This window comes from Mirounga angustirostris, unplaced genomic scaffold, assembly GCF_029215605.1.
Source record: "Mirounga angustirostris isolate CCGP_5_RB_7025 unplaced genomic scaffold, mMirAng1.0.hap1 SCAF_3, whole genome shotgun sequence".
Taxonomy (NCBI): domain Eukaryota; kingdom Metazoa; phylum Chordata; class Mammalia; order Carnivora; family Phocidae; genus Mirounga; species Mirounga angustirostris.
The window spans coordinates 163,727,435-163,745,389 of NW_026991711.1; the positions used below are offsets into that span (position 1 = coordinate 163,727,435).

Sequence of the window (17,955 nt, forward strand, 5' to 3'; positions counted from 1 at the left end):
CTACCTACAAGAGACTCAGTTCAGACTGAAAGACACCTGCATTCTGAAAGTAAGGAGATGGAGAAACACTTAACATGCAAATGGATGTTAAAAGAAAGCTGGGGTAGCAATACTTCTATCAGAAAAATAGACTTTAAAACAAAGACTAACAAGAGATCAAAAAGGACACTATATAAAAGGGACAATCCAACAAGAGGATATAACAACTGTGAATATTTATGCATCCAATATGGGAGGGTACAAATACATAAAACAGTAATAACAAACATAAAGGAAATAATTAACAGTAATAAAATAATAGTAGGGGACTTTAATACCCCACTTACATCAATGGACAGATCATCCAAGGAGAAAATCAACAAGGAAACAAGTAGCTTTCAATGACACTGAACCAGATGGACTTAACATACATATTTAGAACATTCCATCCTAAAACAGAATACACATTCTTTTCAAGTGCACATGGAACAGTCTTCAGAACAGATCACATATTAAGTCACAAAACAAGTCTCAACAAATTAAAAAAAAACTGCAGTCATGTCATGCATCTTTTCTCACCACAACGCTACAAAACTAGAAATCAACCACAAGAAAAAAATCTGGAAAGAGCACAAATACATGGAGGTTAAATAACATTCTACTAAACAATGAATGGGTTAACCAAGAAATCAAAGAAATCAAAAATTACACAGAAACAAATGAAAATGAAAACACAATTGTCCAAAATCTTTGGGATGCAGCAAAAGTGGTTCTAAGGGGGAAGATTATAGCAATATAGGCCTACCTCAAGAAGCAAGAAAAATCTCAAACAATTTAACCTTACACTTTAAAGAGCTAGTAAAAGAACAAACAAAACCAAAACCAGTAAAAAGAAGGAAATAATAAAGGCTAGAGCAGAAATAACTGATATAGAAACTAAAGAAACAACAGAACAGGTCAATGAAACCAGGAGCTGGTTTTTTGAAAAGATCAAAAAAATTGATAAACCTCTAGCCACACTCATCAAAACAACAAACTCACTAAGAGGAGAAATAACAACCGACACCAATTGTAAGAGAATATTACGAAAATCTATATGCCAATAAATTGTACAACTTAGAAGAAATGGATCAATTCTTAGAAACATATAACCTACCAAAGCTAAAACAGGAATAGAAAATTTCAACAGACCAATTACAAGTACTGAAATTCATTCAGTAATCAAAAAACTCCCAACAAACCAAAGTCTAGGACCAGACATCTTCACAGGTAAATTCTAGCAAACATTTAAAGAAGAGTTAATACCTATTCTTCTCAAACTATTCCAAAAAATAGAAGAGGAAAGAAAACTTCCAAATTCATTCTATGAGGCCAGTTTCATCCTGATACCAAAACCATATAAATACACCACACAAAAAAAGACAACTACAGACCAATATCTCTCATGAATACAGATACAAAAATCCTCAAGAAACTACTAGCAAACCGAATCCAACAATATATTAAAAAAATCACCTGCCATGATCAAGTGGGACTTATTCCCAGGATACAACTGTGGTTCAGTATTTGCAAAAACAATGAAAGTGATACAATCAATATGAGAAAAGATAAAAACCATACGATCATTTCAAAGGATGAAGAAAAAGCATTTGACAAAGTACAACATCCCTTTATGATAAAAAACCTCTGTAAAGTAGGTCTAGAGAGAACACACCTCAACATAATAAAGGCCTTATATGAAAAACCCACAGCAAACATTATACTCAATGGTGAAAAACAGAGCTTTTCCTCTAAGGTCAGGAACAAGGCAAGGATTTACAATCTCACTACTTTTATTCAACATAGAATTGAATCCCTACCTGCAGCAATTAGACAACATAAAAGGAAATTAAAAAAAAAAAAAAGAAATAAAAGACATCCAAACTGGTAAGGAGAAGTAAAACTCTTAATATTTGCAGATGACATATAATATAGAAAAACCTAGACTCCACCAAAAAACTACTAGAACTGATAAATGAATTCAGTAAAGTTGCAGATAAAAAATCAATATACAGAAATCTGTTGCATTCCTCTACACTAATAACGAAGCAGTAGAAAATGAAACTAAGAAAACACCCAAATTATAATTGCACCAAAAATGATAAGATACCTAGAAATAAATTTAACCAAAGAGGTGAAAGGCCTGTACTCTGAAAATTATAAAATACTGATGAAAGAAATTCAAGACAACACTAAGAAATGGAAAAAGACATTCCGTGCACATAAGTTGGGAGAACAAATGTTAAAATGTCTATACTACCCAAAGCAATCTACAGATTTAATGCAATTCCTATCAAAATACCAAACGCAGTTTTCACAGAACTAGAACAAACAATCCTAAAATTTGTATGTAATCACAAAGGACCCTTAACAGCCAAAGCAATCTTGAAAAAGAAAAAGACTGGAGGTATCACAATCCCAGACTTCAAATTACATTACAAAGTGATAGTAATTAAAACAGTATGGTACTGGCATAAAAACACATAGATCAATGGAATAGAAAACCCAGAAATAAGCCTACAATTATATGGTCAATTAATCTTCAACAAAGCAGGAAAGAATATCCAATAGGAAAATGACTATCTCTTCAAGTGGTGTTGGGAAAACTGAACTACCTGCAAAAGAATGAAACTGGACCACTTTCTTACAACATACAGAAAAATAAACTCAAAATGGATTAAAGATCTAAATGTGAGACCTAAAACCTGAAAGGAGAGCACAGGCAGTAATTTTTCCGACATCAGCTGTAGCAACATCTTTCTAGATATTGTCTCCTGAGGCAAGGGAAATAAAAGCAAAAATAAACTATTGGAACTTCATCAAAATGTAAAGTTTTTGCACAGTGAAGGAAACAATCAACAAAACTAAAAGGCAACCTACAGAATGGGAGAATATATTTGTAAATGACATCTAATAAAGGACTAGTATCCAAAATGTATAAGGAACTGATACAACAGCCAAAAAAACAATTAACCCAATTAAAAAATGGGCAGAAGACATGAACAGACATTTCTCCAAAGACAACATCCAGATGGCCAACACACACATGAAAAGATGCTCAACATCACTCATCAACAGGGAAATACAAAAGAAAACTATAATGAGATATCACCTCACACCTGTCAGTATAGCTAAAATTAAAAATACAAGAAACAAGTATTAGTGAGGATGTGGAGAGAAAGGAACCCTCTTGCACTACTGGTGGGAATGCAAACTGTGCAGCCACTGTAGGTTCCTCAAAAAATTAAAAATAGGACTACCCCATAAGCCAGTAATGACACTACTGGGTATTTACCCCCAAAATATAAAAACACTAATTCAAAGGGATACATACACCCCTATATTTACTGCAGCATCATTTACGATAGCCAAACTATGGAAGCAGTCTAAATGTCCATCGAATGATGAATGGATAAAGAAGAATGATGAATGGTATATACATACAATGGAATATTATATAGCCATAAAAAAGAATGAAATATTGCCATTTGCAACAACATGGATAAAGATAGCAAGTATAATGCTAAGCAAAATAGGTCAGAGGAAGTCAAATACCATATGATTTCACTCATATGTGGAATTTAAGTAACAAAACAAACAAGGTGTTCCAAGCGAATTCTTAGGTTAAAAAGTTAGCTTTCCTTTTCGGTTAAAAATAAAGCCAGATTTGGGTTTCTCTATAATAAAAAAAGAATACCAATTTAGGATAGCTGTTACCTGCGTGCTTCTCTCTCAGAAAACCAGAAAGAACAAAGCTTAATTACTATTTGAGAATATTAACAATTCTAGGTTCAAGCAGAATTAACTCTACTTATTTGTACTAAAAAAAAAAAAAGTAATTTTCACCTAAGAATATTATCTTTTTTTTTAAGATTTTATTTATTTATTTGATAGAGAGAGACATAGCGAGAGAGGGAACACAAGCAGGGGGAGTGGGAGAGGGAGAAGCAGGCTTCCAGGAGAGCAGGGAGCCCAATGCGGGGCTCGATCCCAGGACCCTGGGATCATGACCTGAGCAGACGCTTAATGACTGAGCCACCCAGGTGCCCCAAAAAGACTACTTTTTTAACAAGAAATAATATTGTTCATTCAACAAATGCTTAATGAACTACCACCAGGAATTGGGCACTGTGCTGATAAGTTACAGGGAATACAGCTATTTAGAGGGTTAAATATGGTCCCTGCCCTTAGGCAATTTTATTAAAATCTCCAACAATAGAACAGAACTTTTGTGTCATTTATATATTTTAAGATTTTTGTTCATTTATTTGACACAGAGAGACAGTGAGAGAGGGAACGCAGCAGGGGGAGTGGGAGAGGGAGAAGGAGGCTTCCCGCTGAGCAGGGAGCCCGATATGGGGCTAGATCCCAGGACCCTGTGATCATGACCTGAGCTGAAGGCAGACGCTTAACAACTAAGCCACCCAGGCGCCCGCCATTTATAGTTTTTATTTTAAAATTAATGCACCTACATGTTACAGTATTTTAAATTAGATGTTTTCATTTTATACAGACATCAACACACACACACGGTTGGGGGGGCAGTTAAAGACAAATTTTGTAAGAAGGATACATTCAACATTCCCAGAATAATTTCTACTCTTTTGTCATAAGCATTCATCAAATAGCTGTTATAGCTGATATATTTTTACTTGACCAAACATGATTACAAAAAATTAAATCATGTTCTCCCAAAAAGCTTATTGGAAGTAAAATCAGTCATGGGTTCTATTAGCAAATAATCATCTAAATTATCTACATAGATGTCATAACATAGAAGTTAATATATTTTAGGCAATTCTTCAGTATGACAGTTTCATAGCTAAGACAGCTAATATATCTTTAGAGAAAATACTTCTACACCACTGTCAATAAACATAACAATGCTGTTATTTAAAACTCTTTAAAAGCTTTGGTTTGAAATGTTGAAAATAGAGATAACCTACAACCCAGCAACTGCACTACTAGGTATTTACCCAAAAGATACAAATGTAGTGATCCAAAGGGGCAACTGCACCCCAATATTTATAGCAGCAATGTCCACTGTAGGCAAAGTATGGAAAGAGCCCAGATGTCCATCGGCAGATGAATGGATAAAGAAGATATGTGTGTGTGTGTGTATGTATGTATGTATGTGTGTGTGTATATACACACACACACACACACATATATATGTGTGATGGAATATTACTCAGTCATCAAAAAATTAAAACCTTGCCCTCTGCAACAACGTGGATGGAATTAGAGGGTATTATGCTAAATGAAATAAGTCAATCAGAGAAAGACAATTATATGGTATCACTGATATGTGGAAATTAAGAAACAAAACTGAGGATCATAGGGGAAGGGAGGGAAAAATAAAACAAGAAGAAATTTGAGAGGGAGACAAACCATAAGAGACTCTTAATCATAGGAAACAAACTGAGGGTCGCTGGAGGGGAGGCAGGGTGGGGACATGGGGTAACTGGGTGATGGACACTAAGGAGGGCACATGATATAATCAGCACTGGATGTTATGTAAGTGATGAATCACTATAACTGATAAGAACAGATACTAGATCTTAGCCAAAAAGCTGAGAAGTGATAAAAAATTAGTTTATTTTAAAATGAAATTCAAAACATGAAGATAGTAAACAAATATGTTCATCAAAGACAAATATTTTTTAAAAACAAAATGGGGGAAAGTAGGGGGAGGGGGAGGGCAACTAAATATCCTACAAGAAAAAAACCCAGTAAATTGGGGGTGTGTTTTATGTCTGTTCTGGGTTATAATGCAGGTGTTGTAAATTATTCATAAAGCATTTAATGCATGGGAAAATGCCAGTGATGTAACTTTAAATGAAAGAAGCAAAACTAAATTGTGCATATAATAATGAGCTATATAAATACACACACACAAAGATGAGAAAATATACCAAAAATTTAAACTGGTCATTTCTGGGTGGTAGGACTGTGCTTTATTTTCTTCTTTTTACATCTCTAAATGTTGCATATTTCCACTATTATTATTATTGAAGGGGGGGGGAAGAGAAGGCAAAACTGCAAACTCAAAATCCTCTGGTAAAAACTTATGCCCCAGGGCGCCTGGGTGGCTCAGTCGTTAAGCGTCTGCCTTCGGCTCGGGTCGTGATCCCAGGGTCCTGGGATCGAGTCCCACATCGGGCTCCCTGCTCCGCGGGAAGCCTGCTTCTCCCTCTCCCACTCCCCCTGCTTGTGTTCCCTCTCTCGCTGTGTCTCTGTCAAATAAATAAATAAAATCTTTAAAAAAAAAAAAACAACTTATGCCCCAATTAAACTGATAAGATTCTGCCTTACTTCTGATTCCAAAGTACTGGATTATGTTAACAACGATAAGCCTCTTTAAGTATTAATATTTGCAACCATACAAGCCAAAAGAATTATTCCAATAACTATATAGCTGTAAATTTCTACTTTAATGTTTCTAGTTATGTTTAATCTCCTCTATTTCTAGTACTATCATATCAAAATATATGAGCACTTCATCTATGCATTAGATTAGGTTATCATATGGAAAATCTCCATACCAAATTTTAATTTGTATCATAAAAATAAGCATGTGTAAATAACAATTTAGCTGTAAGAAATGACACAAATAGGGCAGCATGCAATGTTCACATAACATATTCCATGGCAACTGAAAAACAGAAAATACTGTTGAGAGAAATTGAAGACCTAAATAAATGGGCAGATACACCATATTAATGGACTGGAAAAGGCAATACTTTATACGTCAATTGTTCCCATATTGAACTAAGTATTCACAATGTAACTAAGTATTCACTAAGTAATTATAACTTATATCTGATTCTAAAATTTAGATGGAAAAGCAAATGAACTAGAACAGCCAAAAATAATCTGGTAAAAGACCTTGTGGTAAACCACCTGCCTTCAAGACTCACTATAAAGCTAAGTAATCAAAACAATTTAGTAATGGCAAAAGAACTGAGAATTACATCAATGTAACAGAATGGGCAGTCCAGAAATAGACTCATTTTTATATTGTCAAATGATTTTCAACAAGGATGTCAAAGTAGGTAAGGAGGAAAGGAAAGGTTTTGTTTTGTTTTTCTAGCTTTACTGAGATACAGTGGACAAATTAAAGTACAAAGCATTTTTTAACAAATGATGTTGGAACAGATACAAATACTGGGGGCAGGGGAGCCTTGACTTCATCACCACACCATAAACAAAAATTAATTCAAAATGGATCACAGACTGAAATGTAAAGGCAAAAATTATAAAGCTCCTAGGAGAAAACATAAGAAGATACCTTTTGCAAATTTAGTGTAGGCAAAGATTTATTAGGACAGAAAACACTAAACCATAAAAGTAAAAACAGTTTGATGAAATCCAACATAAAAACTTCTGCTCTTTGAAAGGCACCATTAAAAAAAACAAACAGGCAAGCTACAGACTAAGAGAAAATATTCACAAATATATTTGATAAAGGACTTGTATTGAGAATATATGAAGACTTGCTACAAATAAATAATAAAAAAGGTAAACCAATGTTTAAAATGGGCAAAAGACTTTTAGTCACTTCCCAAAGGGCTAATATGAGCCTGGAAAATTGCTCAACATTACTAGCAATCAGGAAAATGCAAATTAAAACTACAATGAGATACCACTACATATGCATTACAGTGGCAAGTACTGTTGTTGAATATATAAAGTGATACAACTTTGGGTAAGTATGCCAGTTTCTTAAAAAACTAAAAATACACCTACCCTGTATCACCCAGCATGTCCTCACAGGTATTTATCCAAGAGAAATAAAAACATATATCCATGAAGAGACTTGTACACAAATGTCATAGCAGCTTTGTGAGCCAGAAATGGAAGCAGCCCAAATATCTATCAACAGGTGAATGGATAAACAAGTAACAATATGGAGCAATCTAAAAATCATTATTCTGCCTGAAAATAAGCCAGATTACAGGGAGAGGGAAAGATATTGGGGGGAGGGGGGAGAACACTGAATGATTCCATATATAAAATTCTAGTTGATACAATCAACTAATACAAAGTTATAGAAAAGGCAAAATTTACCTGTGGGTTGCAGTTGCTTCTAGGATGGGGAGAAGTAGAGAGTGGGGAAAGGTAAAGGGTAGAGTCCTGGGAAATGTTCTATAGGTCACTAGAAATATCAGGAAAAAAATGCTCACTATGGACATGGAAAAGTTATGTCTATCAAAACTAGTGAATGACTAAATTAAATGTTTAATGGTTACCTTTAATTCACCTTGAATAATTCCCAAAAGCATACTGCAAAATCCAAATTTAAGCTTCTGAAAAAAGCCAGAATTTCAATTGTGGTGAAGAATAAATTTTATTTAGGTTTCACTTTGCTGAAATTTATCTATTTTTCTTCCACAAATATCACTTTCCAAATTAGTAAGAGAATGAGAATGTCTTGCCCCAAATGCTTTATTTTTAAGATGGCTTCATATAAGAATATTATACATTATGAAATGGAACTTAATCTGAAAGACTCATTGACAATAGTAATTCAGTAAAATTGTACAGTGGTTTCCAAAATGGAGGTGATTGTACCCCAGGAGGTATGAGTGATGATCTATAGAATGTAGGAACATATTAGTAGTTGTTTTTATATTTAATCTGTATTATAATATACATATGTATTCTAAGTTTAACATAAGGTAATAGAATATATAGGTTTCCTTAACACACAAAATGACACTGGTATCTTCTCTATGGTCACCTGACAATCACACATCACATAAAGTAATCAAAGTATTCTGGTAGTAAGCAATTCTAAGTATTCTGAGGAGACAATGTCATAGTATTTGCTAGGTTCTTTTTCAATAATGAAATAAAGAATCCATGTTTTTTGGAAGCTGCTACAAAAGACAGGTGTTCCAGAGAAGATACAGTTTCAACAGTAAATGTTTTCCTTATTAGAAACAATATTTTATGGGGGTGCCTGGGTGGCTCAGTCAGTTATGCGTTGGAATCTTGATTTTGACTCAGGTCATGATCTCAGGGTAGTGAGATCAAGCCCCATGTTGGGCTCCATGCTGGGTCTGGAGCCTGCTTGAGATTCTCCCTCTCCCTCTGCACCCCCACCTCCCTCTCTAAAAAAACCCAAAAAACAAAAGACAATATTTTATGGAAAAAGTACATTCTATAATCCTTCATGAAGCAGCTATTTTGACCTCAACAAAACAAAGTTGGGGGTGGGGAAGTAAGGTTTAATTTCAAAAGCAACCCTACTGAAGCAAAAGAGAAGCTGAAGAAGACTGCCAAGTGTTACAATATTTTATTGATGTAGTTGAGGAGTGACCAGAGCATTTTGTACCAAACAGGTTTATTGGTTGTTTCATGGCAATTTAAAAAGAGGTGTCAAAGAGTTAAGCATTTATCTTTTACAAAAAGAAGAGTCTAAATTTGCTGACTTTCTGTGTGAGTATTAGTAGTATGCTACCTAGCCATTGTTTTTAAAAACAAAAACCGGGGCGCCTGGGTGGCTCAGTCGTTAAGCGTCTGCCTTTGGCTCAGGTCATGATCCCAGGGTCCTGGGATGGAGCCCCGCACCGGGCTCCCTGCTCAGCGGGAGGCCTACTTCTTCCTCTCCTACTCCCCCTGCTTGTGTTCCCTCTCTCACTGTATCTCTCTCTGTCAAATAAATAAAATCTTTAAAAAACAAAAAACAAACAAAAACAAAAAATTGGTTAATCTGTACCTGAACTATAAATGAGGCATTTTAAAACTTAGTAAGAAAATAACTGTATTCCAAAAGAAAACAATATGTGTCATCTTGAAATTACTACACCTGATACTCTAAAAACAGAGAAACCATTTTCTAACTCTTTAAATGCTTTCCAAACACAGCTGTCTATGGATTTTAAACACATTTATTAAAAATCTATAAATCAGGGGTGCCTGGGTGGCTCAGTCGGTTAAGTGGCTGCCTTGGGCTCAGGCCATGATCCCAGAGTCCTGGGATTGAGCCCCGCATCACATCGGGTTCCCTGCTCAGCAGGGAGCCTGCTTCTCCCTCTCCCCCTGCTTGTGCTCTCTCTCTCTCAAATAAATAAAATCTGAAAAAATACATATATATATGAAATACATAAATATATATAAATATATATATTATATATATAAATGCAAATCCTCACATTGGTTTGCACAGTAAAAGCAAACCTTACTAGCCAAATCTGCAAAACTGATGGATGGAAATTAAACAATGAGTGTTTCCATTAACAAAGCATAGCCAAATATGTACTTACTCTTTTCGGGTGTATGTCCCTATGTGAGCTGTCTTTTAGTTACAAACATTAAAAACAAGTACCAAAATTTAAGATCCAGACTTCGGAATTTCTGTATTTCCAATTAGTAAACCCAAGATTTTTCAAACATAATGCAGCATATTCATTGCTCCTGCTTTAAAAAATGTTTATTTTAAAAATTTAGAATAAACAAAAAGGTTTTTGAGCCATTACTAACATGTATAAAGTACTTTATTCACAGATAAGGGGATCATTGATACCCTTTACTAGTCTGTAAAGTCATTTGTTAAAATATAAAATAAGCCAAATAAGAAAGAATTATTCTTTATAAATAAAATTAACATTAATAGATTTTAGTGAATGCTTTCAGGAGATGTAATACCAACTGTAAATAATTCTTCAAATAATAGTTTTCATTAAAACCTTTTTACTGAATTTCTATTCTATTTAAGGGACTGAGAGGTATTTCAGATGAAGAAACGTCCAATACTCCACAATTCAGGCGGGATTTAAGACAGTACGCAATTATCTACAACACAAGGCAAATCAAGTAAGGTCTAGAGAAATGAAGAAGAAAGCAATTAATTCTGCTTGGTGTCTAACAGCTTCACAAAGGAGGTGTATAATGCTGGGTCTCAAAGGGTAAGTGGGATTTTGACTGGAAAAATTAGGGAGAACAAAGCATGACTGAGAACCATGGATAGAGGCATGTCCAAGTTGGGATACCTAAATAATATACTGTATTTTCAAGTTGCATTATTAGTTTTGCTGTCCTGACTTAGCTAACCCTTTTCTTCACATACCAAACTTAGCAAGATCCTTTTAAAGGTGTTTTCCAAAAAAGCATCTAATTCTTAAGTACGGTCACAAAACTGATTTATTGCAATTTTATAATATTTGGGCCTACTTAATATATTTACAGTTCTAACTTTATCCAGATTCACCATTCTTCACCAGGGGGCTTAAATTCTAAGTGTCACATAATAACAAGACATCAGTTATGAACCTCCCAACCTCGCTTTTCTTCTCATGTAAAAGGATGGCTTACTTGTCCCTTCTTTTCCAAACCTAATCTCTTCACTTGTTTTGAAATCCCAATACCTTGTTCTTCTTGGATTCTGCTCCCTTGATTACATTCTCTACTGATTCCTTCTATCCCACACTTAAACTGGCATCCTCTCTGTTTTGGAGGGGAGAATACCTAGCTGTTTGACTTCTCCATTACATCTAGCTCTGTCTAAAGCAGAGAAACAATATGCTTTAATATATATTAATATTTATTAATATTTTATTAATAGCAAAATATATACTGTTTTAAAAGCCAATTTGTAAATCAAGAGTGATATATTTTTAGACATCTGCCCTAACATGTGGTAAACTGTATCTTAAAGTAACAGCAATAAGAGCATGGGATGAAGTTTTAAATTATGTAATCTGGGGGTTTTCTAATATTTCCCGATGAAATCTTTACACAGCATCTCAAATACGTAAAATTGACAAAAGTGCTGCTAATACTTTTCTATGTTCAAATATATTAGTGTATTACCAGCTCAAAGAGACAAATTAAGAAGTATGTCAGTTACAGTCTTATAACAATCTAAGCAACCCATTTATTACTATGAAGCTTTGTTTTGATTTCACCTAGATAAGTGGTTCCAAGTAGGTAGTAGCTTTTGTAGTCTCAGGATATGCTTCAATTAAATTTATTCAAAGATTTTTAAAAATATTTTTAAAAATAATTTTTAAAATAAGAATTTTTTTTCTTTCAAAATTGGTCTTGAACGTGTTATGGATTTCAATGTGTGTGTGTGTTTTAACCATGCAACAATATCTTTATTAGTATTTTGAACAGCTGTTGAAAAATTCAGTGATTCAGGTATTACTGAAACTGGTAATTTCTAAGCTTAAATTGGGGCAAATGGCTAGAGTGCAAAGTAATGCCATCATTGGGCACTATGAATTCAAGACTAAAGAATTATCAGCCACCCCTCAGATGGAGAACCAGGTGCAGAGTTGACCCTTTCTGGATGTTGTAATCAGAAAAGTGAGGCCATCTTCCAGCTGCTTGCCTGCAAAGATGAGCCTCTGCTGGTCAGAGGGTACTGCCTTCTTTATCTTGGATCTTAGCCTTCACATTCTTGATGGTGTCACTGGGTTCCACCTCTAGAGTGATAGTCTTGCCGGTCAGTCCTCACAAAGATCTGCATACCACCCCTCAGATGCAGGACCAGGTGCAGGGTTGACTCTTTCTGGATACTGAAATCAGAAAGAGTGCGGCAGCCATCTTCCAGCTGTTTGCCTCCAAAAATGAGCCTTTGCTGTTGTGTGTGGCAGAGGGTAATGCCCTCCCTATCCTGGATCTTGGTCTTCACATTTTCGATGGTGTCACTAGGCTCCATCTCCAGGGCGATGGTCTTGCCAGTCAAGATCTTCATGAAGATTTGCGTTTTAACCTGCTAGCGAATGCAAGGACCCTGAATCCCATCATGTGGAGTCACTTCCACACCAACACAGATACCCGTCAATGCCAAATGCTTCTGAACTAAAAATTTTTATATATGTACACGAGGGTGCCAAGACCATTCACTGGAGAAAGAACAGTCCTTTCAGCAAATGGTGCTGATTAACTGAATATGCACATGTGAAAGGATGAAGCTGGACCCTTACCTAACACCATACATAATATTAACTCAAAATGGGTTAAAGACCTAAATATAAGAGATTAAACTATAAAACTCTAGAAAAAAACATAGGGGAAAAGCTTCATGACACTGGATTTGGCAATGATTTCTTGGACATGGCATCAAATGCATAAGCAGCAAAAGAAAAAATATAGTGGACTTCATTAAAATGAAAAATTTCTGTACATCAAAAGATACCATCAACAGAATAAAAGGGCAACCCATGGAAATGGGAGACAATATTTATATATCATGGATCTGATATGAACTTAATATCCAGAACATATAAGGAATTCCTACAACTCAACAACAACAAAAACAAACCACCTAATTTTAAAAATGGGAAAGGACTTGGATAGACACTCTACCAAAACAACAACAACAAAATCAAATGGTCAATAGGCACTTGAAAAAAATGCTCAATATCACTAATCATTAGAAAACTGCAAATCAAAACCACAATGGGATGCCACTTTACACTCATTAGGATGGCTATTATAAAACAAAACAGAATAAAATCCAGAAAATAAAGGTGTTTCTGAAGATGTGGAGAAACTGGAACCCTTGTGCATTGCTACTGGAGTGTTAAACGCTGCACCTGCTGTGGAAAACAGTACGGCAGTTCCTCAGAAATCAAACAGAATTACCGTATGATCCAGCAATTCCACTTTGGGGTATATACCCAAAAGAACTGAACGCAGGGACTCAAACAGGTATGTGTAGGACAATGTTCAGAGCAGCAATTATTTGTAATAGCCAAAAGGTGGAAACAGCAAACATCTACAGATAAACAAATTGTCGTTTATACACACAATAAAATATTATTCAGCCTTAAAAAAGGAATGAAATTCTGATTCATGCTACAACGTGGATGAACTTTGAAGACACTATGCTAAGTGAAATAAGCCAAATACCAAAGAATAAATATTGCACGATTCCACTTATATGAAGTCTAGAATAGTCAAATTCATAAAAACAGGAAGTAGAAAAGTGATTACCAGGGGAGGGGGGAGGCGGTGCAGAATTATTTAATGAGTAATTTCAGTTTGGAATGATGAAAAAGTTCTGAAGATAGTGATGATGGTTGTACAACTTTGTGAATGTACTTAATACCACTGAAATGTGCACTTAAAAATGATTAAAATGGTAAATTTCATGTTGTATATTTTACAATAAAAGAAGTATGCATGCTATTTATTTTATTATGGTGGCAGTATAAAAATGTGCGTAAGAATACAAGCTTAAGAATTATGCTGCCTGGCTTCAAACCCAACTATGTCACTTTACAGCTCTGTAGTCTGTGCCTGTCTGCTCAGACAGTAACACAACCTACTTCATAGAATTACAGCAAGAATTAAATAAATTTTACATGTAAAGCATTTAAAACAAGGCATGTCATTTAGTAGTCACAATACCTTTTCAATGAGATTTAAGTGAAACTTCTACAGAACCTTGAAGCTCCTCCTCAAAATTCCAGAGTTCAGTAAAACACACTCTGAAAACCAGCGATCTAATCCAAATTTCTCATTTTACAGGTAAAGGAATTGGGAATCCAAGATAAGAGATTTGCCTGAGGTCACATATCTTGTTTTGCTAATATCAATTTTCCTAAGAGTTTGGGATTAACAATACTAATGCTGACACTGAACTACTTCAGAACCGAGGCAAAGCCATGAGATTCTATAGAATCTATGAATAGTGTGAAATCATCCACCATGCTCATCTTTATTTTTTTGTTATTATTATTATTTTTTTTTTTTTAGAGAGGGGAGAGGGAGAGAGAGAATCTTAAGCAGGCTCCATGCCCAGCGTGGAGCCTGATCTCATGACCCTAAGATCATGACCTGAACAGAAATCAAGAGTCCAACACTTAACTGTGCCACCCAGGTGCACCCCACCATGCTAATCTAGAAAATACAGTAATTATGAAAACCAAAGGATAGCACAACCAAAAGTCATTCTAATCATCCTCAAAGACGTGGTTAAAAACACCTCTTCGGAGAATGATGTGTTAAAATATTAGTGAAAACAAATTATATCAGAGTTTTAAATTAAACCAGAGTTGGAGGCACACTACACCACTTCTTTTGGCCAGTTACTTACTATATAATCTTAATGAGACCTCTGAATCTGAAAAATCAGCTGCTTTTTCCGACCAAATAGAGCTAATATTCATCATGAGGAGACATCTACAAATAATTATTTATTAAATTCAAACAGAAGAGAGCGGCAGTCCAAATAACACAAAATGTCTAACCCCAAAAAATCATGTATTAAAGCTTTGTAGACATTTTGGTACGTACTTGAATAGGGCTAGATCTGGTTTCTGGGAAATTCACAACACAAAAAGCAAAATAACAGAGACAATCTTTGAAGGTCAGGCTCAACAAGAGCTAAAAAGCTTTTGAGTATCTCTGTTTTGCCCTTCCTCCATTGGTCTTACTCCTCAACTGGGCTCTCAAAGGATAGTACCACCTCTGCTTGGAATGTCCTCCCCATCTACATCAGTTGAAATCCTACCCCTTCTTCTTCTTCTTCTTCTTTTTTTAATCCTACCCATTCTTAAAGGTTCCACTTAAATCCCTCAGCTTCCGTGCTCCCAATCTAGAATTAATCTCTCCTCTTTGCTCGCCTGTTTTGGAACTTTACTCCAGCATTTTAAACATGTAATGTGTTGCATTACAATTACCTACCTTAACTTCTTCCCTCACCTTACCCCCAGGAAAATCCCAAGAGCAGTAGGCTAGGGAAGAAAGGAAACATTTGCTAACACCTCAGAACCTTGAAAGGTGCTAGGCATTTTGCATACATTATCTCATTTAATCTGTTTTGACAACCAACCGGAGAGGTAAACAGGTGGTGTTATTACCATTTTCCTGATAGAAAAGTACTGCTGAGAGTTAATAGCTTAGCTGTCACACTGCTAGCCAATTCCAGGGTTTCTGGAGCCTCTGGTTTGCCTGGCTTCAAAAAAGAGCTCTTTCCACCACTCCGTGCTGCAGGTCGTGTCCACTTCGTGTCCCCCACTCTAACAGACAGTAGGTATTCCATAAAGATTCGCCTAATTTAAGATTCCTGTGAGATCACTACCACCCTTTTAATAACCCGTTCACGCCCTATCCCTAGCCCGTTACCTTCACGGTTCCCATACAGCAGATTTTACAGACACACAGGCAGCTCTCCACCTCTCCGAGAGAAATGCTGCAGACACATCAACCCTTATTGGGAGGTGAAGTGAAGAATCTTTCAATCCTCCCAGATTTCCCCAACCGCTCTTCCCACAGAATATGAGACACCCCCCCCCCACGAGACATTTGATGCGACGCTTATACCCTTCCAACAAGCTCTTAATTCATACTAAGCAACGTCTTCGTGCTTACAAGCAGTTAAGGCTAATGCGGTTCCCAGCTCACACTGTGGGGACACCCTAAGACACTGTCGGAATAAGAAAACCGCATCTTTCAGACTGTCTTAAAATGAAGGCATCCTAACACTATTACACGGCCTCCCTCTTCTCCTCATCCCGCCCCATGAATTGCAGTTTGGATTTCCGGCGGGAATGCACACAGACACAGCAAGATGCGAGGGGGCTCAAAAGCAAGGGAGCAATTACTTAGCCTGCTTAATTCGAAAGAAGACGCAGAAGGCGCTCCGCATTTCTAGATCTCTGCACTGAATTTATTTATGAAAGGTGGGGGGCACCGAAGCCCGAGGAATCCCAGACACCGAATCACTGCTTTCCGCGGCTAATCGGGGACGGTCCTTTCCTCCTCGCGGTCCCGGGCCACCAGCACCCGGTGCCGGCTCCAAGCCCAACCGCACCCTCCCGAGGCGGTCCTGTATCTCATTGTCTCCCTCCGTCGCTGCCCCCAGGGACGCAGGGGGGCAGCCCTGGCCCCACCGACCCCCACCGACCCCCACCGACCCGCCACCGCCTCGCTGGGCGTGGTCCGACGAGCCCGGCCCCGGCCCGGCAGCGACCCCGCCCCAGGCTCGGCCACCCGCCCGCACCGCGCCCGGATGGCGGGGCCGGGCGCCGGGAAAATGGAGGCGGGAGCCGCGGCAGCGCCCCACAGTCCGCGCCCGGCCGGCCTCTCCGCCCGCCTCGAGGGCGAGGCTGAGCACTCACCGCGGCAGCTGCTCGATCCTCCAGCGGCCCAGGGCTGAGCAGCCTCCGCTCCCGCTGCTCCCGCCGCCGCCGCCTCCTCAGGCGCGGCGCTCCTTCCCCGGAGACGCCGTGAGCGCCCGCAGCTCCCGCGCCGCGCGCACCGTGACTGACTGACTGACCGACCGACCGGGCGGCGGCGGCGGCGGCGGGGGCGGGGCGGGAGCGCGCAGCAGGCGGGGCGGCCGCAGCGCCCAGCGGTGGCCGATCCGAGTGCGGCCGCGTCCGGGCGAGACGCAGGAGGCGGAGCTGAGGGCCCGGCGGCGGACTTGCGGACCGACTCGCGCCCGGCCGCTCGCTGCCCCCGCCCGCCGCCAACCACTCACTTCCGGCGCAGGCGGCCGCGCCCGCCCCTCCCGGGCGTCCGCCCCCCGCCCGCGCCCCCGGCCCGCGCCCCGGTGCCCGGCCTGCTCTCACCCTGCCTTCAGGCCCCGGACCGCACCCAGACGGGGCTGTCTGCGGTGCTCCGCCTTTCCTCCGCGCGCGCCTGTAAACCGCCTCCAGGAACCAGTGAATCAGAGAATGAATGAGCGAGGAAGGAAAATCCCGGTGCCGTCCCACCCCCTGCTCGCCTTTCGTTGGACGCAGGCCCAGTGGCCTCTGTCCCAGGGCCGCGGGACTCACAGAAGCATCGAGCAGATCTGTCAAGGACCTGTATGCATGCACCTATATGTCATTCATGTATTCAAAGACCCCAGCAACACATCAGATGTCTTAGGCGCTTAAAGGACCATTGTCGTTGCAGTCTATGAGGCCTTTTTTTTTTTTTTTTAGGAAAACCCATTTTGGCCGACAACTCTCCGTATTTTCATGTACTATA

At 38.4% G+C, this 17,955-nt stretch overlaps 1 protein-coding gene across 1 annotated transcript in view; it reads right to left on the reverse strand.

Annotated features, from left to right (window-relative positions):
• The window catches only part of RAPH1 (Ras association (RalGDS/AF-6) and pleckstrin homology domains 1), a 93,707-nt gene extending 76,221 nt beyond the window's left edge, over positions 1 to 17,486 (reverse strand). Inside the window, 1 exon segment of the mRNA XM_045868159.3 lies at positions 17,100 to 17,486. The gene's annotated coding sequence lies outside the window, so the exon portion shown is untranslated.
• Positions 17,487 to 17,955: the final 469 nt, after the last annotated feature.